The sequence below is a fragment of the Balaenoptera musculus genome, chromosome 5 (genome assembly GCF_009873245.2).
Source record: "Balaenoptera musculus isolate JJ_BM4_2016_0621 chromosome 5, mBalMus1.pri.v3, whole genome shotgun sequence".
NCBI lineage: Eukaryota > Metazoa > Chordata > Mammalia > Artiodactyla > Balaenopteridae > Balaenoptera > Balaenoptera musculus.
This window is the reverse complement of record NC_045789.1, coordinates 108,665,622-108,688,439: the sequence shown is the minus strand read 5'-3', so window position 1 is coordinate 108,688,439 and position 22,818 is coordinate 108,665,622. Positions and strand designations below refer to the sequence as shown.

Below are 22,818 nucleotides of genomic sequence, written 5' to 3'. Positions count from 1 at the left end.
ACAGAGACAATAAAAAGATCAGTGGTTGCCAGGGGATTTTTAGGGTGGTGAAACTATTCTTTCTTTTTTTTTAATTATTTATTTTTATTTATTTATTTATATATGGCTGTGCTGGGTCTTCGTTTCTGTGCGAGGGCTTTCTCTAGTTGCGGCAAGCGGGGGCCACTCTTCATCGCGGTGCGCGGGCCTCTCACTATCGCGGCCTCTCTTGTTGCGGAGCACAGGCTCCAGATGCGCAGGCTCAGTAATTGTGGCTCACGGGCCCAGCTGCTCTGCGGCATGTGGGATCTTCCCAGACCGGGGCTCGAACCTGTGTCCCCTGCATTGGCAGGCAGATTCTCAACCACTGCGCCACCAGGGAAGCCCAGGGTGGTGAAACTATTCTATATGATACTGTAAATGATGGCTATGCTTAGCTCAGTGCTCTTTGGTGACCTAAATGGGTGCAACTTGGGGGGGGGGAGGAGGTCCAGGAAGGAGGGTATATATGTATACATATAGCTGATTCACTTTGTTGTACAGCAGAAACTAACACAACATTATAAAGCAACTATACCCCAATTTAAAAAAAAAACCCTATAGAATGTACAACAAGAGTGAACCCTAATGTGAACTATGGACTTTAGTTAATAATAGTGTATCATGCTGTATAAAAAAAATAAAGAAAATAAAATTCAAAAAAAATAATAGTGTATCAACACTGGCTCATCAATTGTAATAAATGTACCCCATTAATGCAAGATGTTAATGATAGGGGAAACTGGGGGAGGAGGGGACATATATGAGAACTCAGTACTTTCTGCTCAATTTTTCTGTAAACCTAAAACTGCTCCAAAAAATAAAGCTTATTAATTTCCAAAAAAGTACTTCTCAGAATTAGCTATAAACTCATTCATTTTAAAGATATTTTTAAGAGAGCAATAATTTTTTCAAAAATAAAAACAAGAAATACTCCAGATATTGTGATTTAACCTGTAAAGCAACACTTGAAAATTAATGGCAAAATAGCCTCCAGTTATGTCCTTTAAGGACGATGACAATTTGCTCAAACACCAACCACTAATCTAAAACTGCCTTGTAATTCAAAAGCACTTAAGTCTTTTAAATACAGAGAACTTTCTAAATACTGCTTAACGTTGATGAAGCAACATCTGTGGTCAGGGCAGCGCTCCATTTCGTAACTCTGCCGCCACTGGTTTTCATACTCTATGTACATATTCATTCCAACAGACATGAAGATGATGCTTTGTGTACCACATGGCAGGGCACACCTTATCCTGCTGAAATTAAAGGCTTCATTCAGGGCACAGCATAAGCACATACATGTAAGGAGGGGGCTCAGCACAAATATGTAATGTGCCATTTGCAAACTAGTACCCTGATGAAACTACACCTAAGAGAAGACTTGCTTTCCTTCCAAAATGACATTTTTACCACATCCCTTAAGAACATTCTCCTAGCCAAAGATGCACTTTAATAGAGCTCCCTAAGTGAAGAGTTCCCAAACTGCTTGCCTCAAGGAAGGAACCTTGCTACCAAGAGCCTTGCTATCAGCTAAGAAGATGCAGCTAACATGAGACACATCCGGCAATAAGACAGAAATCTGACCACAGAAATAACAGCCAGGTCCCAAAAGATATTTTTTCAGCTATTTGCAAAATTCCATTTAAGTTTTTATACTGTGATTTTAAATTAAAACATTTCAACTTCAAACAGCCTTCTTAAGTCTTCTGTGAATTACAGTTCAGAATTACACATCGAACCATGTGCAGGTGACCTAGGTGGTCACCCTGAGCACCTTTTGTAAAGTAGCACCCCCTGAGTGGTAATTTTACTCTTCAGTCCTACCTCAAAGGGTGTGGGATCTTTGAACCTTTTCCTGTGTAGGCAGCCTTAGGATGGAGGTAGACCCTAAGGACGCTAGACCTCAGAGCTCCACCTCCAATTTCCCGTTGCAGTCACACCCTCTGCTCATTCTGCTTCTCACTGACAACCGTGTCCCTGGCAACTCACAGGTGATGACAACTGTCTCCATGGCAACTCATGGCTGACACCACACTACTTCCACTACTTCCCTTTTCAGACACAATATTTAGAAACTATTAGTAACACTTGTGGTTTACAAACAAACACTTAATAATAAAGCTGGCTCATAAGACAACTATACTTGTTAAACTGGTTGTATTTAAAGAGTCAAATCCAAATTCTCATTAGAATATAATCAAATTTATTCATTTAAATGAATAAAAATGTGTTTGAGGACAAGTGATTCAAAAAAAGCATTTTGTCAATATTTCCTTCTTTTTAAGATTCATGTTGAAAGGGATCAAAGGATTCTTAGAATTCAAAAATAGCTAATTAATTACTTGTATGAAAAAGTGAGTATGTACCCAATCTTAAGATTATCTTTACAAATAGCACTTTAGAATCTAGGTTCAAGTACATCGTTTAAAACAGAAGAATTCAGCCTCATTTTCTTTAATGATGATGGTAGAGTAGGGCAGGGGCTCAAGTGGTTGGCAAATGGGGCAAAAAGAACAGAAATGAAACTTAGGGTCTAACACCATATATTACCTTTAGTATTCTGTCTTCTCTACTAAACCATTTAGAAAGAACTTTTGTAAATTATATCCTTCTGGCTGTTGTCTCATAATTTTCCTGCTCCTTGCTCACCTACTAAAGGCAATTGACTTGTCAAGAAGGAGAACAAAACAAAAAAAGATTAAAAGGGGTCGGGGGGAAGTAGGCTTAGATTACACCACTGGATAAAGAACCTTTAAAAAAAATTAACATCTATATGTGACTAGTGGTCAATGGAGAAACAGTAAAAGGAAGAAATCACTGCAAAATGTATGTCTGTTTGACAGACTGAGCCAACCTCCAAAATTCACTGAGGCACAACTGGAAATTACAAGACAGTTCATTAAGACAGGTACACTTTACTCCAGTTTCCAAGACTGTTTGCCAGATAAGTAGAACTAGCTTGAGCTAAATTTCTCTCACATACACACTAACACAGAGAAACAGACACACAGAAAAAGATCCAGAATATAGCTTCCTTCTCCTAATTTCAAATATATTCTCTGCCTTCCTCCCAACCTAATATATATAACATGAATTATCTTTGATAAACCCATGTCCTTTAGACATGTATAATCTCACCCTAAAAAAAAAAAAAAGAATCTCAATGATAAAGAACAGTTATATCACCCCCTTAATTCCTTTCTCTGAAAAAGAGTATTAGTATTCTATATTTTTAGTTCACTTTTCTCCTCAATTCCTATTAAGTTTTCTTTGTAGACCAGTGTCGTGCTGTCTCTGAAACACGGAAGCAATTATTTTTTATTTTTTTTATTTTTTAAAAGGAATTCCTTTATTTTTATTATTTATTTATTTATTTATTTATTTTTGGCTGTGTTGGGTCTTCGTTTCTGTGCAAGGGCTTTCTCTAGTTGGGGCAAGCGGGGGCCACTCTTCATCGCGGTGCGCGGGCCTCTCACTATCGCGGCCTCTCTTGTTGCGGAGCACAAGCTCCAGATGCGCAGGCTCAGTAGTTGTGGCTCACGGGCCCAGTTGCTCCTTGGCATGTGGGATCTTCCCAGACCAGGGCTCGAACCCGTGTCCCCTGCATTAGCAGGCAGATTCTCAACCACTGCGCCACCAGGGAAGCCCACGGAAGCAATTATTAATCAAATTTTTCCTTTTTGTCCCTATTAGCAACAGCACCCTTGTCACGATCATCATCATGTTCCAGAAAAGTATTAGAAGAGCCTGCCAAATTAGTCTTTATAAGATTTCAACTTTGTGCACATGCAAATCTTCAGGCTCTACAATAAAACCTGAACTCCTCCTCCTGACAATCACTACCTTCCTGAATCTGCTCCTTACCAACAGTGTCCTGGAAATGGCACTAAATTGGCTTAGATAGACTGATTAATAACTTCCTAGTAATCTTAGTTTCTTCATCTAAATAAAAAATTAGACTAACTAGACCATTTAAGGATTTTTTTTCATGCTCTACTTCCAACATTTTTATTCCACCTTTCTCAACCTCATGGAAGATTTTTTTTTTTTAAGTCATGTTAAGTGGCATCTATTATTACTAGATGATGGTTCCCTGCCTCAAGGAACTTAAAATCCAGTTGAGGATCCAAGGACGCTATGTTAAACCTAATAAAAGTTTATTTCTGACTGCCCCCAAAATGAGGCCCGCAGACAGTAACTGATTGAGTGTGCATTCTCAGTGGTGAAAATTAGTGCTCTAAGAGTGGAAAAATAGTTTGTGGTCCTCCAAAGGGCATTAAAATTACTCAGGGGGAAGGGAGTGGTTAGAAAAAACCTGTCGAAAAAGGCAATAATGAAAGCAAAAGGTGGAGAAACACTGAGAGAGGAACCCAGACAGAACTTTAATGCTCCTTCCTCAAAGGGGTCCTTTCCTAACCACTGTCTAAAGTAAGTCTCTCCTCTTATTCTCTCTCAGCACTGCTGATACACTTTCACAATTTTTAATTATATACTTGTTTCCTTGTTTTGCCTGGGTGTCTCCCACACTGAGTGATAGGCTTCATGAGGTGATGGACCATGTCTGTTTGTTTATAGGAGTTCACCCTGCCTGGCACAAAACAGGTGCTTGCTGGTTCTTGCCAAGCCTTACCCCTTGACCAACTTTTATTCTCCTGACATACTGAAGGACGTGTCAGGACCCTTTTCCAGATATTAACTGCAAGAGATGGTCTCCAATGCTCCTAATTCACTCTTACTTTCTTTTAAAACCACTTCAAGGTCCCCTTGGCCCCAGAGCATAACCTGCCAGAAATTTTCCCAAGGATCTTTGATCAATTACAAAAACTTTAGTATGATTTTCAGAGTTTTTACAATAATAAACCTGATATTAAGAGAAAAGGATTAGGCAAGGAATGTGCATATTTTTTAAATGCAAGAATGAATATCAAAATAGCACTTTTTATTTTTCAAGGTGTCCAAAATTTTAAAAGACCTTTCATTTCTTACTCCACAGCTGTTGTTCTGCTTCCGGGTGTATCAATAATGGAACCACTAACAGAGAGACAAGGCAATGGAACAGTCTAGGACATACACCCATTCCACATGCAGAAGGAGAAATTCTAATGTGAACAAGAGGTGACACGTGTATTGGGCAGACGGAAACAAAACTTGACATACAGGCAGTCATTTCAAATCAGAACAGCTGGGACTTCTCTGGTGGCGCAGTGGTTAAGAATCCACCTGCCAATTCAGGGGACACGGGTTCGAGCCCTGGTCGGGGAAGATCCCACATGCCGCGGAGCAGCTAAGCCCGTGCGGCACAACTACTGAGCCTGCGCTCTAGAGCCCGCGAGCCACAGCCGCTGAGCCCGTGTGCCACAACTACTGAAGCCCGCACGCCTAGAGCCCGTGCTCCACAAGAGAAGCCAGCCACGGCAGTGAGAAGCCTGTGCACCGCAATGAAGAGTAGCCCCCGCTCGCTGCAACTAGAGAAAGCCCGCGCGGAACATCAAAGACCCAGTACACCAAAAATTTAAAAATAAATAAATAAATTTATTTAAAAAAAAAAAGAATCAGAACAGCTGCCGTTAGGATATCGCCCCCTGAAAATAGATCCTGCCCACCTAGGAGGAGTCAGGTCAGGCGTTATCACAGTCAAAATTATCTTCGTGAAAACATTACGTGAGGAAATCAGGAAGATGAGCAAGTCTTTTGATTTGCTTAGAACAGCAACAAATATATATCTTTCCACAGTATCAAGATATTTGGTAAGTTCTCAATTATAAGTTTAGTTGGAAAAAGTAAAAGAAAAAAACATAGATATACTTATGTGTGTGTGTATGCATGTATGTATATAATCCACATATATATCCATATATATCTATATCTATCTATCTAAGTTATATGGACAAAAACAAAAAAATATATAAGATACTTCATTCCCTCAGTTTTCTATTGAATGTGGTCTTTAATTAGGGTGACCATATAATTTAACACCCTAACCAGGCCAGTTTCAAGTGAAAGAGATACTTAGTAATAATTAAACCAGGGCAATATGTATACACTGGGACTGTCCTGGGCAAATCAGGACACATAATCACCTTAATTATAATAGAGTTCATGGAAAATTGTAAGATTTCATGAAATACAAATCAGATGAACAGTTTTAAAATGTGTCTCCTTTAGTAAAGTTTTTAAAGAAAAAAAAAAGGTTTTTTTAAGAAATGAATTTGTAAAAGCTAAAGTCCACAAAAGATTTTGTCCATATGAAGCAACATCCTACTAAACAAAGGATATAAATTAAAGAATGAATAGTAAAGTATTAACATAAGGAGTTAATCTCTAATAGGATCAGAAGCTTAAATTAATATTTTCTTTAATTAAGAGAGCCAATCCTTTCTAAAAAAAACATAAACCAACCCCGTATAGATATTTCTGCACCATAGCCTCTAGTACCACTTAGTTATTGCTGTTACTAGGAGACATTTGCACAAAAACAAGAGTTATACCCTTCCTTGCTTTTATTCTTCCACCTAAAAGAACAGTCCTCCATTATTAGCAATACACTTAGTATCTCCACAGCAACTAGTATAATTGGGGTATTGCAACAGGAGGATAAAGAAGTGGAAAACAAAGTGATAGAAGGAGCAGAGAAGAAAAAACCACTTCCTCACAGCCTTGCTGGGAAAATAACTACCAAAAAGAAACAAGGAAACTTGCTAAAGAGAACCCTTTGGGGGTGGCTTTACGCAGTCGCTACTAGGGCTTTAAGATACTTAAGTATCCAACGAGGCAAATAAAAGTTTCCAAAACGGTGAATCCTATGGAGCAAGCGCAGATGACTTCACCCAAAGAACTCTGAGGTGGGGAAGAGATAAGGTTGCTGAAATAGACAAGAAGTGATTTCCACAGGTTTTCACATGTGGTTCCCAAGAAGGCACAGGGAACAAGGTACAGGGAAAACGTCTAAGAGGGCATTAGAGCTTTGCAAGCCTCCCAAACCAATCCCTGGCAACTGGTGAGGTGTGTGTGGGGGGGGGGCGGGGAAGGGAGGGGAGGGCAATCCTGGGCAAAATATATCCTATATCCTCAGCCCAGGCCCGACAGTGGCTACAGAAGGCAGAGGGCAGCAGTTTGAGAATCAGGAAACCTGGGCTCTTCATTGGCTTCTGCCTGACACAACACAGGGGTAAATAATGCAAGCAGAAAAGCAGTATTCAAGAATATCCACGGGGGGGGAGCGGGGGGGGATGAATTGGGAGATTGGGATTGACATGTATACACTAATATGTATAAAATAGATAACTAATAAGAACCTGCTGTATAAAAAAATAAATAAAATTTAAAAATAAAAGACACGATTAAAAAAAAAAAAAGAATACCCATTAATTTAGAAAACATGTGTTCAGGGACTTCCCTGGTGGTACAGTGGTTAAGAATCCACCTGCTAAGGCAGGGGACACGGGTTCAAGCCCTGGCCCTGGAAGATCCCACATGCTGCGGAGCAACTAAGCCCGTGCGCCACAACTACTGAGCCTGCGCTCTAGAGCCCGTGAGCCACAACTACGGAGGCTGCGTGCCACAACTACTGAAGCCTGCTCTCCTAGAGCCCGTGCTCCGCAACAAGAGAAGCCACCGCAATCAGAAGCCCGTGCACCGCAACGAAGAGTAGCCCCCGCTCGCCACAGCTAGAGAAAGCCCGCGTGCAGCAACAAAGACCCAATGCAGCCAAAAATAAATAAAATAAATTTATTAAAAAATATATATATATTAAAAGAAAAAAGAAAACATGTGTTGAGTGCCTACATCATGCTAGGAAATAACAACAACAACAAAAAAGTACAAATTTTGCTCCGGAGGAGCTTAGGCTGGAAGAAACATAGTTTCAGCAGAAAAATCATATTACAGTATGGTCGTCCAGTGACAAGGGAAAAGCCTAACTATTCTGGAACAAAGAGGGGACACCTAGCCTATGGGGGTGAACTGGAGAAGGAAGAGAGTGAGGAAAGCTCCCTGCAGGAGATGCTGGAGGTCATTTGTGCTTTAAATCACTCCTCTAAAAGGTTCAACAAGATCACCATGTAAAGGAATCCTCCACATTGTAAAACCCAAAGAGCACTGTGTTCTCATCTTACCCAACTCCTCAAGAACTTACAACAGAACTGATTACTCCATCCTGCTTTAAACACTCGATTTAGCTGGCATCTGGAACACTGCTCTTTTCGTGCGCCTCCTACCTCACTGGTTACTCCCTGCTCTCCTACTTGGTCTATTTATTAACTGCGTTATTCCTCGGGACCTGATCTCTGCTGCCTCTCTTCTCTGCCTACGAAATCTCCCCAGGTGATTCTAGGTTTCCCATCTCTTTATATACCACTTCTATGCTGACACCCACTGGCCCTGATCTTGTCCCTGAATGCAGTTCTCAGAATCACTACTGGCCGTTTGACAACTATCTCCGTTAGGACGACTAACAGACAACTCATACTAACGAACGGCCAAATCAGAACCCTATTCCCTACAACCCCGTCACCCACCACAAGGAGTCCTGCCTGATTTCTCCTACTCTGTCACGTCACCCATCCAGGCCTATCCACTAAGTCTTGTCGATTCTATCTCCAAACCTCTCAAATCCATCCACTGCTCTCCATCTCTAATACTGCCACCCTGCTCCAGCCCGCATCACTTCTCACGTAGAATGCTGCCAATAGCTTCATAACTGGTTTCCTTGCTTCTACACTGGACCCCTTCTACTCCGCTCTGCCCAGCAGACAGACAGATCTGTTACAAATGTAAATCGGACCATGTGTCTCTCCTTCGTAGATCACTTCACAATGCCTTCTCATTGCATTTGGAATAAAATCCATAGGCCTTACAAAGTTTGCAAGTACCAGCCCCTCCTCACCGGGTCCTGCCTGCCTCGTCACCTTCTTTCTCACTATTCCTTCCTGCGCAGACACTGCGGCCAGACTGGTCTCCCTTCCTTCCCTTGTGTAACCAAGCACTTTCCCTGTTCCCTCTACTGGCTCCTTCTCACCCTTCACCCCTCAGTGCAAGTCCAACCTCTGACAAACTTTCCTGACTGTGCTAGGGCAGGCTTCCCCAGTCATCTCTACATGTTTCCTTTAAAGAACTGGTCCAAGTCTGAACTGATCTTGTTTATTAGTTTTACTCGCTTATCATCTGCTCAACCTCCCTTTTCAGCACTTTTTCCTCTCTCAACACATAAACTCATACAATCTCCATTAAGGGTAGAAACCTTGATTATCTATTGGTCACTGAATCCCTAGAATCAAGAATAAAGTCTAGCACATAGCAAGTGCTCAAAAACTGTGTTGAATGCATTTATCAATTTCAGAAGGAGCTGAGGAGGGCTTAGGACTAGTCTCAGCCACCTGTGTAGTACAGGTATTTGATAAAGTCAATCTATTTATGAAATCCAGAGCAACCTACCTTGAGACCTTGGTGAGAACAGCAGCTTGTCCAGTGGCTGGGGGAATGTTTTGCTACAAAATCCTCCACCATGATTTCCTTCCTCTGCATTTAGGTGATTTTCCTGCACAGAATGGTACTCTCTCCTTTCTCTCTTTCTCCCTTTCTCCCGTCCTCCTTTACTCCCTTCCTTTCTTCCTTCCTCCCTCCCTCCCTCCCCCCACTTCTACCCCTCTCTCCCCTACCCCTCTCCCTCTCATACTGCACCTGTGTTTTCTTACAGTCTAATCTTATCTATTCCTGGCAGACTGATATTTGATATCAAGTAATGATTTCTCTGATCTAGGTTTTACAGTGGCCTTGCTTCTTAAATTGTCACAATAAGCAACTGAACAAGAACACAAATTAGTAAGCAGCATCATGCATATAAACAGGGCAAGGATAGGGTGAAGGTGGTGATGGATGAACAGGTAGACAGTGAGGTGACACATGAGAGGAAGTAAGTGTGGTGAGGCTCTGGGACTGAGACCAGGGTAGATGCCACACACATCCCACTTATCACAGCTCACAAAGGCATATGAGCAGCCATCTCTCCTATAAGCATGAACCTAATAATCTAAATATTTCATTTACAGGCCCAGGCACACCTCCTGGCACTGAAATTCACAAATTTATATTACAGGTAACCTTAGAGACACGTTTCACTGTATCATTCAGCCGGTTCACTCATTCTAGAAAAAGGCACCAGAACCAGTTTTCTCTGGTGACCCCATGATATAATTCAGTTTATAAAATACAATAAATTATTATTATTATTATTATATAATAATTTATAAAATACAATCTTTTATATTATTGTATATATATTATATTATTATTTTATTCAGTTTATAAAATAAAATACAGGGATAGTTCTGAGGATAACCTCAGATTCATGCAGGGTATTGTTCCTTAAGGATAAGGCTGGTCAGAGCTGCGCTGCCTGTCAAAGCAGCCACTAGCCCCATGTGGCTACTGAGCACTTGAAGTGTGGCCAATCCAAGCTGACATGTGCAGTTAAGTGCAGAATACACACCAGATTTCGAAGATTTAGAAAAAAAGTTAAAATGTCAAGAATTTTTACATTGATTATAATCATAATAGTAAATATGATAACATTTTGATACATTGGTTAAGTATGTTCTTAAATAAAATATGTCCTTAACAAAATGACTCCAAATATCCTATCTCTGTGGTTTTAAGAGTCTCCAACTTTTTTCTACTTCTACACAAGACAGTCTCTTCCCTCTAGAAACTGCTATATGTATATATTACACCATCCAGCTAATGTTCCACCCATATTTCTTTAAAATTACCAAAAATCTTATATTATCCCTTATTTCATTTCTTAAGCAGGAAAATTCCCAAGATTTTAGTTCTTACACTGGCGCTATTTCTACATTGCACAAAGGGGTCCTTAACTGATGCAAGCTGTCTCCAATGACAATTTAAGATTGTTACTGGAGGATTCATTAAAAAAAACAAAAACCAAAAACTAGCCCTGTCCATTATGATAATTCTTGCTATTTTTAATTTCCATAATTGACACGCTGATTCCAAGATACCGTCTACTCTGGGGTCTATAACCCTCTAGGTACTTACTACAGATGACCCAATGAATGACACCACCTTTTATTTGTTTAATTCATTACAATTTGAAAAGCCACTGTATAGAAGTGCTCTTGCTCTCAAAGAATTCATAATAACATTGCTAGGCAAGCACAGCAAGAAAAAGATTTTTAAAATGTAAAGGGAATCTGACCTCACATCTGTCAGAATGACTATCATCAAAAAGACCACAAATGTTGGTGAGGATGTGGAGAAAAGGGAACCCTTGGACACTGTTGGTGGGAATGTAAACTGGTGCAGCCACTGTGGAAAACAGTATGGAGGTTCCTCAAAAACCTAAAAATAGAACTACCATATGATCCAGCAATCCCACTCCTGGGTATATACCTGAAAATGAAAACACTAATTCGAAAAGATACAGGCACCCCAATGTTCATAGCAGCATTATTTACAGTGGCCAAAATATGGAAGCAACCTAAGTGCCCATCAATAAACAACTGGATAAAGAAGATGTGAGATATATACACATACAATGGAATACTACTCAGCCATAAAAAAAGAATGAAATTTTGCCATTTGCAACAACATGGATGGACCTGGAGGATATATTATGCTTAGTGAAATAAGTTGGACAGAGAAAGACTAACACTGTATGTTATTACTTATATGTGGAATCTAAAAGATAAAACAAACTAGCAAATATAACAAAAAAGAAACAGACTCACAGATATAGAGAACAAACTAGTGGTTACCAGTGGGGAGAGAGGAAGGGGGAAGGCGCAAGATAGTTGTAGGGGATTAAGAGGTACAAACTATTATATATAAAATAAATAAGCTACAAGGATATGTTGTACAGCACAGGGAACACAGCCAATATCTTATAATAACTATAAATGGAGTATAATCTATAAAAATTTTGAATCACTACTGTGTCATACACCTGAAACTAATATAATATTGTAAATCAACTATACCTCAATAAAAAATAAATAAAAAATAAAAATAAAATAAAGAGAATCTGGAGTCAAAACTCAAGGGATAATATGCCCACAACCATCAGCACCACCACATGTGGACCATCATCTTACCCCAAACAAATGCAAGGCTATAAGGACTGCCACATGGGGTACAAAGCCACATTTCTGTTAGGCAACTCTGATGAAAGGCCCGGCTGGCTCCACTTGCTGTGGAATCAACAAGACTTTTCTTTTTTTGCTAAAACCTTGATACTGTCATTTAAAATGGACAGTATACATCTGTATACAAATGTATAGAATTATCAAAAGTTAACTCCCTCTGCCCCAAAGTGGTTCAGTTTATATGCAAAATAAAACAGCCCCGCCCAAATGTAAACACTTGCTACACCTGACATGTGCATACAATAAAATACGAAATGAAGCAGCTCTTTCACAGGGCTGGCATAAAGTAAAAAATCAAAGCACTGATTGTTCTAGTAATTCTCTGTATTAGTTTCCTGTTGCGGCTGTATAAGTGACTATAAAGTTAATGGATTAAAACGACACAAATTTCTTCTCTTACAGTTCTAGAAATCAGAAGTCCAAAAGGGGACTCAGTGGGTTAACACTGAAATGTCAGCAGGGCTGTGCTCCTTTCTGGAGGCCCGGGGGAGAATCCATTTCCCAGCCTTTCCCAGCTTCTTAGAGATCGCGGGCACTCCTTGGCTCGTGGCCCCCTTCCATCTTAAGCCGGCAATGGCCGTTTGAGTTTTTCTAATGGTGCCAACTCTCTGATTCTGACTCTTCTCTTTCACTTTTCTACTTATAAGGATCCTTGTGATTACATTGGGTCTACCCAGATAACCCAGGATAGTCTCCGTATCTTAAGTCAGCTGATTAGCAACCTTAATCCCTCCTTGCCAAGTAACATAACAGGTTCATAGTTTCTGGGGATTAGGATGTAACCATCTTTGGGGCACCATTACTCTGCCTACCACCATCTCCAAGAGTAACTAGAAAACATTCAAAGAAACCTCACATGTGCAAGCTATTCTCCTCCAATAAGGACTTTTAAATATTTTAATTTACAATTAGGTGAAAGTCCTAAAACTTAAAAGAATAAGTAACATTAAAGCAGCAGGAGGACTTCCCTGGTGGCACAGTGGTTAAGAATCTGCCTGCCAAGGCAGGGGACACGGGTTCGATCCCTGGTCTGGGAAGATCCCACATGCCGTGAAGCAACTAAGCCCGTGTGCCACAACTACTCAGCCTGTGCTGTAGCGCCTGTGAGCCACAACTACTGAGCCCATGTGCCACAACTACTGAAGTCCGCGCACTTTAGAGCCTGTGCTCTGCAGCAAGAGAAGCCACCGCAATGAGAAGCCCGCGCACTGCAACGAAGAGTAGCCTCCGCTCGCTGCAACTAGAGAAAGCCCGTGCACAGCAATGAAGACCCAACGCAGCCATAACTAAATAAATAAATTTTTTTTTAAATTGAGAACTTAAAAAATATGTTTTAAAAAAAAAAAAAGCAGCAGGAATAGGTTGCAGCTGAGTGTGCTGATCAGGGGACTGGGAGAAAGAATGCACTGCTCCTTTCCCGGACGCAACACCAGGCCTGATTGAGCACTCACAAGCTTTTTGAGAGAAATGTTTGGCAATACTGTATCATCAATACATTTCAATAGCAACACTGAAATATATGACCTAGCTGTAGTCCTCCACATGGTAAATCATAAGGAGGTGATGGCATGTACGGACGGGTGTGATGTTCCCTTTGCTAAAATTGCATGTGCAAGGATAAAATGAGGCCCAAAGTGTGAGATACATGCTAGATTCTACAAACGACAGTGCGGTGGTTAGACTTCACACCCAAACTGTCTGCTTTCAAACCCCAATTCTGCCTGCCTCATACTAGCTGTGTGACCTTAGGCAAGTGACTTAACTTCTCTGTGTCTCAAAAGAGGATTCTTAAAATGGGGATCATAATATCTGTCTCAGAGTGTTTAAGGAGGAAGAGATGAGTAAGAGTTCTAAGTGCTCAGAACAAACCCTGGCATATAGTGAATGCTTTAAGTATTTGGAAGATAAAATTGTAAATGTTCCTGCTTGCTGCTTATAACTTGCCAACCAAACTATACACCAAGGGAGTGTACCCTCTCAGCACTAGCTAACCCATCACAGAGGATATGATATCATATATATACACACATAAATATTAATTTAACAGAAACAATGCCCTTTGTTGCTACTAAAGTTTGGTAGCAACTACTGGGGCAGTAATAACTGGATGGTTAAATAACTTGCAGATCAAATGCAAATCTCAGAAAACAGTAGCGGCTGTGTTAGATAGACTGTCTCAGGGCCTCCTAAAGAAAGATGTAGAGCATACTGTCCGGGGAGGACAGTAGGGTCTGTGATTCTTAATGGGCCCGGCATTTTCTGGGACAGTGGCGCTCATGGTACAATACTCCGCGGAAGGCTGAGCTCTGTGAGGGACAGCGGCGGTTATGCTCACCAGCACTACCAGCATCTGCTGAGACGGCTGGCATATTGTGATGGCAGCTCTGAAAGCTTTTCAGCATTCACAGCTGATGTTATATACTTCTTATGAAAGTTCTTGAATTTAATGGCAGTGGACAACCAATTTTAATAATTTTATTTTAACCCTGAAGGAAGGGAGGAGGAGAGAGGGATAGGACCCAGATTCTACCAATGCAGGCAAGATATAACAAATGGCTATTAGGTTACAAGAAAAATACACTACCTTCATGAGAAATAATGAGAAACAATTTGATTTGGGGGACAATAGGAATGAACCCTTTGTTTTAAAAGTTAGAAGTATAGTCTATATGCAAAAAGTAATAGCTGAGCCACCAAGCATTATCCTCAGTGTTTTACACATTTAAAGTAATATAATTCATAGTCACCTTAGGAAGTAAATACTATCTTATTCCCGTTTCACAGCCAGGAAATGGAGGTTCATCAGAGGAAGTTGCTCAGGTCACCTAGTGGTAAGGGATGTTGCTGGGACTTAAATCCAAGTGTGGCCTGAGTAAGCCTATGGGCCTCCATCTCTCTGGCATTACTTCATTGCCTGAAGCAGCACAGACCAGAGAAGCATTCCAGGAGATGGGTGGTAGACATACAATCCCATATCAAAATATATCCCCCCCCCTCAAACCTGCTGTATCTCCAAAGCTAGCGGAGAGATTACAGAAAGCCTAGGGGGATACTGGGCAGTGCGTGGGTAAGAGAATCAGCTGCCCCTGGCTTCAAAACCCCGCTCCTTTTCCCACCAGCTCTGCAGCCCTCAGTATATTAACCTTTCTAAATTGTTTCCCTACTTCCACAGTGGAGATAACACAATTTCTATTTTGCAGGGCTGTCTGAAGATAGAGAATTTGATTTAGTCTTCTCTAGAACCTATCTGAGTATCTACCATTATCTAACCATCACTATTTTACTGCACTATCTCCAGCTTCTGTGTTTGGTGAAGCTTGGAGAACCAACTCAAGCGTTTGGCGGCTCTCTGTTTTAAAGGCTTAGCTTCATTTTCAACTACTGCTGCCAGTCTTTTCCTGAAAGGTCTTCACTTCTCACTGGAAGTGGGCTGCTATCTAGAGGTATCCCTCCTTGGCATCCCAATTAGCTAAGTGATCCCTAATCCAAAACCACTTATTCTTTAACCCTTTTTCCTACTCCCTAAATGAAAACTCATTCCTTCACATTTTCTCTAGTTACATCAGACTACCTACTTAAAGTATTCCCAGGTAAGGCAAAGTATCCTTAACCCATCTGGGTGGGGTGCATGTTAAGAGGTGCTTCCCAGGATGATTCCCATCAACAGAGCAGGTCAGAGAGGCCCGGAACATGCATTTTCACCCCTGGCAGGCCAGACCCTCCAGGATCACATGTGACCCCAGTTTCAACAGCAGGAGCCAATTCCCAGCAAGCCTTGGGATTAGGTACTACCTTCCAAGGGACACAGAATCTGCCTTTGGTACACTTGCATCTTTCTACAGTTGTTTCCCCACCTCCAGGGCTACTCCTCCCTTGAGTCCCTCCCATTTGTGGAAAAGCTTTTCAGAAGTTTAACTCTTACCATGTATTTTGCATTGCTAATCATCTTAATTGAAAAGAGGTCATTAAATTCCCGAGGTAGGGGGACTTCCCTGGTCCAGCAGTTAAGACTCAGAGCTTCCACTGCAGGGGGCGGGTTTGATCCCTGGTCAGGGAACTAAGGTCCCGCATACTGCGTGGTGTGACCAAAAATAAAATAAATTCCAGAGGTGGATACTCATCCCCTAGTTTTCCATAAATATGATGGCTCCAGGTCCACATTTTCAACTGGATAGCAATTTGCCCTTATACAGGTACTCATCGAGCACTTTCTTGGTGTAGGCAAGTCCTGCCCGGTAAACTCAGAGTTAAGGATGCCCTAAGGTGAGTATTTCAGCTCAATTTCTCAATTTTGCCTGAGGCCAGCCCTAACACTTGGGTATTTCTCTTTCCACCGTCAAATGTATCACCCTAAATGAAGCTCAGCACAGACACTACCAGGTGGAGAAATGACACTTAACTGAAGGTCCCTTCCAGAGCCTTTCACTTCATCTGACTTTTAGTAGCTAGCTGTCTTTTCTGACAACTGTGGCTTCAAAATTATCTTTCATCTCCTTTTATTCCCTCCTCTTTAACAATTTTAGTATGTGGTTTTATTCTTTTTAAATAGTACAAGGGGTTTACTGGGAGAAAAGATGTAAATATAAGACAAACACTCAATCCAGTTAATGCTGCTTTTAAAAAAAAGATCTAAGAACGTGAACAAGTTTTTTGAAAGTTTTAAGTGACACTATCAATCTAAAGACACAAAATTGTAAGGCTGAATTTTAAACTGTAAGCAAATCATCAAATTAGGGTTTGACAGTAGGGAAAACCAATCAGCAAATAACTGATTAACCTATTTATACTGCAATTTTATTAGCTGTTTTTTAAATTCTGCTTTGAATTAAAAGTCATTGTTAGGAATTAACAAATTGAACTTATCTGGGTTTCTGTATGAAGAGGCTGAATTGAACACTACTCATATTCCAACATCCTTTATCAAAACCATGAGGATAAAGTAACTAGCATTGGATATGGAAATATAAACCCAAAGCAAAATTAAAAGTTTGACTTGGGACTTCCCTCGTGGTCCGGTGGTTAAGAATCCGCCTTCCAATGCAGGGGACGTGGGTTCGATCCCTTGTCGGGGAACTAAGATCCCACATGCCTCGGGGCAACTAAACCCATGTGCCGCAACTACTGAGCTCGCGCACCGCAACTAGAGAGTAGCCTGCGTGCCGCGACTAAGATCCGACGCAGCCAAAAAAATAATAATAATAAAAATAAAAGTTTGACTCAGGGTAGCAAAGAGGGTATGATATTATAATAAAACTTGAGAAATGTTTAAATGAAGAAATGCTTTATACCTATAATGAAAACCAGCTAATGGATATTTCTTGCACTTTCATTCATTAAATCAAACGGAAAATGTCTTAGCAATGATACACTTTTCAAGAAATCAAACAACAAATTTCTAAGATTTTTTTAAAAGGTGATCTATTTAAAAGTGATGAGCTTATTCTAAACCTGATGATACATCTGCTGTATATGTAATATCTGCAAAATGCAAACTGTCTATCCTACTGGGTACCGAGGAGGCAAATTGTAGAAGTAGAATTTCTTTTCTGAGATTCATGCACCCACTATGTTCATAGCAGCACTATTTACAATAGCCAAGACATGGAAACAACCTAAATGTCCATCAGCAGAGGAATGGATAAAGAAGATGTGGTACATATTTTCAATAGACTTACTCAGCCATAAAAAAAGAATGAAATAATGCCATTTGCAGCAACATGGATGAACCTAGAGATTATCATACTAAGCAAAGTAAGTCAGAAAGAGAGACAAACACTTATATGTGGAATCTAAAATACAACACAAGTGAACATATCTATGAAACAGAAACAGACTCACAGACATAGAGAACAGACTTGTGGTTGCCAAGGGGGAGGGAAGGATTGGGAGTTTGGGATTAGCAGATGCGAACTATTATATACAGGATGGATAGACAACAAAGTCCTACTGTACAGCACAGGGAACTATATTCAATATCCTGTGATAAACCATAATGGAAAACAATATGAAAAAGAATATATATGTATAACTGAGTCACTTTGCTGTACAGCAGAAATTAACACAACACTGTAAATCAACTATACTTCAATAAAATTTTTTTTAAAAATTTCTTTTCTGCCTGGCAAAGTCAGCACTGCTCCATTCTGCTATATTTCCCCATAAAAGAAGTTCAGCTTTATGTCTAATAACAATAATACACACACAAATAGTTGTTAAGAAAGGCTCTGTGTTCCGTTTTCATCATAAATCCCTTGCGTAATGAGCTACTGACCTATTGTGTCCCTCCATAGAGAATGTTGATCCTATTGCTGAAATCTTATGAGAAACACTAAAGGAACACAGAAATTATAACAAATTCTAAAGAGAAAGGAGAAAGTTTCTAATTCTGAATATGGTGAAAAAAAAAAGGCAGATAAATTAAAGATCATAATTCACTTTTTAAAATGACTAAAATAATCATGGATTGCACACAGATATAGTTAGAAGGATACTTACTGCAGAGTTGCTTAAAATAGTGAAAACTGGAAACAAACTAACTGTCCAATGGTAGGGGATTGGTTAAGTTGAGATGCAGCCATTCAATAGAAAACTATAAAAGACGCTGTTTAAGCATATTTTAGAGATATAGAGACATCCATATTTGGGTGAAAAATAAAAAGTTAGAAAACAGTATGTAGAGAACAAACCCGGTTTTGTAGAGAATAATTTTATAGCTGTGTAACTTCAGGAAAGTTCCTTAATTTCCCTAAAGCAGTTTTTTTCCTCCATAATCGTACCTACCTCATAGGGTTAGAGTGAGGATAACATGAGATTCTCTGTACAAAGTAACTGGCATATTGCCCGGCCCACAGTAAGTGCTATACATGTTAGCTCTCGATGTTGTATGTTCATAGCGGTGAGAAAGCACTTGAGGATATAACACTAAGTAATTTTCTGGGTGGCGGCTGATTTGTTTACCTTGTACTTTTAAACCTCTACAAGTAAGAAATTGAAATATTATACTATTCACACGGTGATCATTCTCTTAAAAATCTACGACAGTGCTGTCTTTGCTCACAGTAAATAAATCTTGGTTGAACTGATTTTACCCTTCAGATTTCATTTAAACAAGTTTGCTCTGATATGTTTAAAATTATTTGACTTGGGACTTCCCAGGCAGTCCAGTGATTAAGGCTTCGCCTTCCAATGCAGGGGATGCAGGTTCGATACCTGTCGGGGAGCTAAGAGCCCACATGCCTCTCGGCCAAAAAAAACAAAACATAAAACAGAAGCAATATTGTAACAAAATTCAATAAAGACTTTTTAAAAATGGCCACATAAAAAAAAAAAAAAAAAGGACTTCCCTGGTGGCACAGTGGTTAAGAATCCGCCTGCCAATGCAGGGGACACAGGTTCAAGCCCTTGTCTGGGAAGATCCCACATGCCGCGGAGTAACTAAGCCTGTGAGCCACAACTACCAAAGCCCGCACGCCTAGAGCCCGTGCTCCACAACAAGAGAAGCTACCGCAGTGGGAAGCCCATGTACCGCAATGAAGAGTAGCCCCCGCTCGCCACAACTAGAGAAAGCCCGCACGCAGCAATGAAGACCCAACACAGCCAAAACTTAAAATAAAATAAAATAAATTTATTTTAAAAATACTTGACTTAAGGACTAAAGTTGTCTATATAATATTGTTACTGGGTAAAGCAAGGCATACTTGCATGGTTCAGCCTCAAAACTTATGAGAAGCCAGTTCACTAGAAAGCCAGTAGTTCTCAAATTATCAGTGGGAGGCAGCCTATCATAGCCTAATCACTTCTGGTTTCCTCCCAAGTCCCTTCCTCTCTCCTTCTTTTTGACTCTTTTTTCCTCTCCATAATCAAAGCCTAGGGGCTCTTTCTACCAGACTGTAAGCCAGTTACGGTGCCTCCTTCATGTTAGCGGTGCCTCCTTCATGTTAGCGTTGCTAGTACCTAGCATAGTGGCTGGAATATAGTAGCTGCTCACTAAACATTCACCAACAGAATAAATATCTGATAGTAGTAGTTCATGATGGAGGCTTCAAATCCCTCATAATGGAATTAGATAAAGGTGGATAGGCTACTCTTATCTGAAACTGTCTAGAATTCTCAGTAATTCTTCCTTAAGAAAACAAACAACATCTCACTTCAACCTATCACTTTTTTAAAAGTTCTCATTTGTATTCCACTGTCTATTTTAATAGATGTAAGATTATTTCTATGTTTTTCCCTATATTTTGTTTGAAGTCCCACAAGAATTCCAGAGAGTTTAAGTAAATTGCTCAGAGAAACACAGCCAGTAAGTTACCCCCCGGATAGCCTTAGGTCTTCTGGATTCTGAAGCCCAAGATCTCTGCATCACACTGTGGAAAAAAACATTCCCTGTAACCTTTGACCCTAAAAGTTGTTGCAGATATAAGGTAAGAACAAATGTTTTCAGTAACACCTGAGCAAATGCTCCCTATCCCTCCAACTATCTCCTAGGGATTTTTATAAGATTCTGTGAAAAGACAGTAGGCAGCAACCCAAAGGTGTCCAAGTGTTTCCCTCCATGTTCAGAAGTCAACCAGCTTTGCTGAAAAATGAAACTAGAGAAACCAAATTAAACATTAACTCGTTAAAAAACACTTCAACCAGAAGACTACTGTGAAGTAAGGCCAGCAGCAAACCAAGGAAAGGGCTATAATTTTGTACTGCATATTTTTTTAAAAGGCAAAAAAAACAAGTTAAGGGTAAAGTTAGAGAGTTATCCATACATCCTTTCTTCCTCCGAATTCCATGTGTCACTTTCAGCCACTGCTCTGACTTTGTTTAGCGAATGGCAGTTCCCCTAGTATGGGGTGGGAACCCGAACTCTCTCAGGTATCCACAGAGAAGCGTTTAACTTACTTCACACTCTGAGGAACTTGCCAAAGTATTTCACACTCTAAACCTCAACCCACCAGGTTTGTAAGTAGGAAATCCTGTGGAAATTAATTGGTGATTATCTAAGGCAGCTGGAACACACTATTTATATATAAACAGTTAAAATCTGTTGAGGTCTGCTTTGTGCCAGACATTATGATAGGTCTTCTGAGGTTTAATTCTCATTATTATCCTCTGAAGCAGTTACAGTTCCATTTTACTAGTTCAGAGTGTTTAATGCGACTGAGAACCCACCATTAACAGATGTGACTAGGAGTGAAACCAAGGATTTGGAAAGTTAAGTTCAAAATCCATACCCACCTAGAGACACTAAACAATTGAATCTCTTCAAAAATTTAACATACGTGTCGAAACGATCTTAAGGCCGTATTAGAGCGAGCAAGATGAAATAGAAGAAGGGCAAAGACTGATATATAAAAATTACAGGACATAACGTTTGAGTTGTTTCAAGAAGTAGCCGCGGGCTATTAACTATCCATACCTCACAGAAGTAGACGGGTCCACTCGCACCTATTTGCGCTGAAACACCAAGCCTCCCTTTCCTTAAGGACAGTAGCTTTGGAATGCCAAACGTGGAAACGTTTCAGTGTGGGCAGCCCAGAGCTGGGTTCTTACCGTTCACACATCATCAGTAAGTGCCTCTCAAAAAAGCTTAAAGACAGTCCCTCCTCCACCTCCTTTGAACTTCAGTCCTGACCTCCAGAGTGGCTCAGGACAATCTATGGCTCAATCTGTGTCCTTTCAACGTCAGGACCCAGTGACCCGCAATGGTTGCAAATGAATGAGATGAATGCTCAGAGCGTGGAGACGAAGCCACACGTCCATCCTCTCTATCAGGCAAAATCAGGGAAGGATGCCTTGGGGCGGGGCGCGTGGGAGCCGAATTAGAGCCACGTCCGCGTTCGCAGTCCACGCTGCCCTCCCCGCGCTGCGCCCGCCGCACGGCTTTCCAGCCCATCCTCCTCCCCGGCCCCTCCGGCGCTCCTTACCCGCTCTCACCTGGGGCTCCAGACCTTCCCGGCCGGACGCACCAGCTCCCGGGCCCGGGATCTGCTAGGGGACGGACCCCGCTGCCGCAGCCGCCCCCGGCCGAAGCCGCTGTAAAGTTTGCTCGGGGTCTCGCCCTCTCCTGCCTCGGCCCTGCCAGGGAAGCACCTCCCGGGTCGCTCCCGCGGCTGCCGCCTCCGAGGCCGCTGTCGGCGGCGCTGCAGCACCGGCCGGGCTCGGGCGGCCGAGGACGGCTCCCTGCGCGCGGAGGGCGGGGTCTCCCCGCTCAGCCCGCGGCGCGGCGCTCGGTGTTTACCGCGGCCCCGCGGCCCGCTCTCCCCGCCCGCCGCCCTGCGCGCTCCTGACATCATTCATTCTCTCACACCCTTGCCCGCCCACTCCATTTCCAAACAGTGACTCACCCGGCGGCGCCCGCTCCCGCTGCTGTGGCTCTCCAGGCGCAGAGCGGAGCTCGAAAAACCGGTGCGACTTCTTGAGAAGTGAACCCCAGCCGCGGCTCTCTGCTCCTAGCCGTTAAAGGTGCAGGGAAGGAGGGGCTTGGCAGGCGGGGCAGATTGGCTCAGCGGGGAAAGGCTGGAGCGGACCTCCCTGAGCGGTGACAGAGAACAATCTGGGAAAGTTCTTTGGGTGCCACTCCCTGCAACTTTCAAGGGTGGGGCCGGGAAGAGATCCCCCCACCCCCGCACGTCGCCTTTCTCGGGAA

The 22,818-nt window shown here is 41.5% G+C and overlaps 1 protein-coding gene across 1 annotated transcript in view; it reads right to left on the bottom strand.

Annotated features, from left to right (window-relative positions):
• SGMS2 (sphingomyelin synthase 2) overlaps positions 1-22,418 on the bottom strand; it is an 83,927-nt gene extending 61,509 nt beyond the window's left edge. The window contains 1 exon segment of the mRNA XM_036853762.1: positions 22,097-22,418. The gene's annotated coding sequence lies outside the window, so the exon portion shown is untranslated.
• Positions 22,419-22,818: the final 400 nt, after the last annotated feature.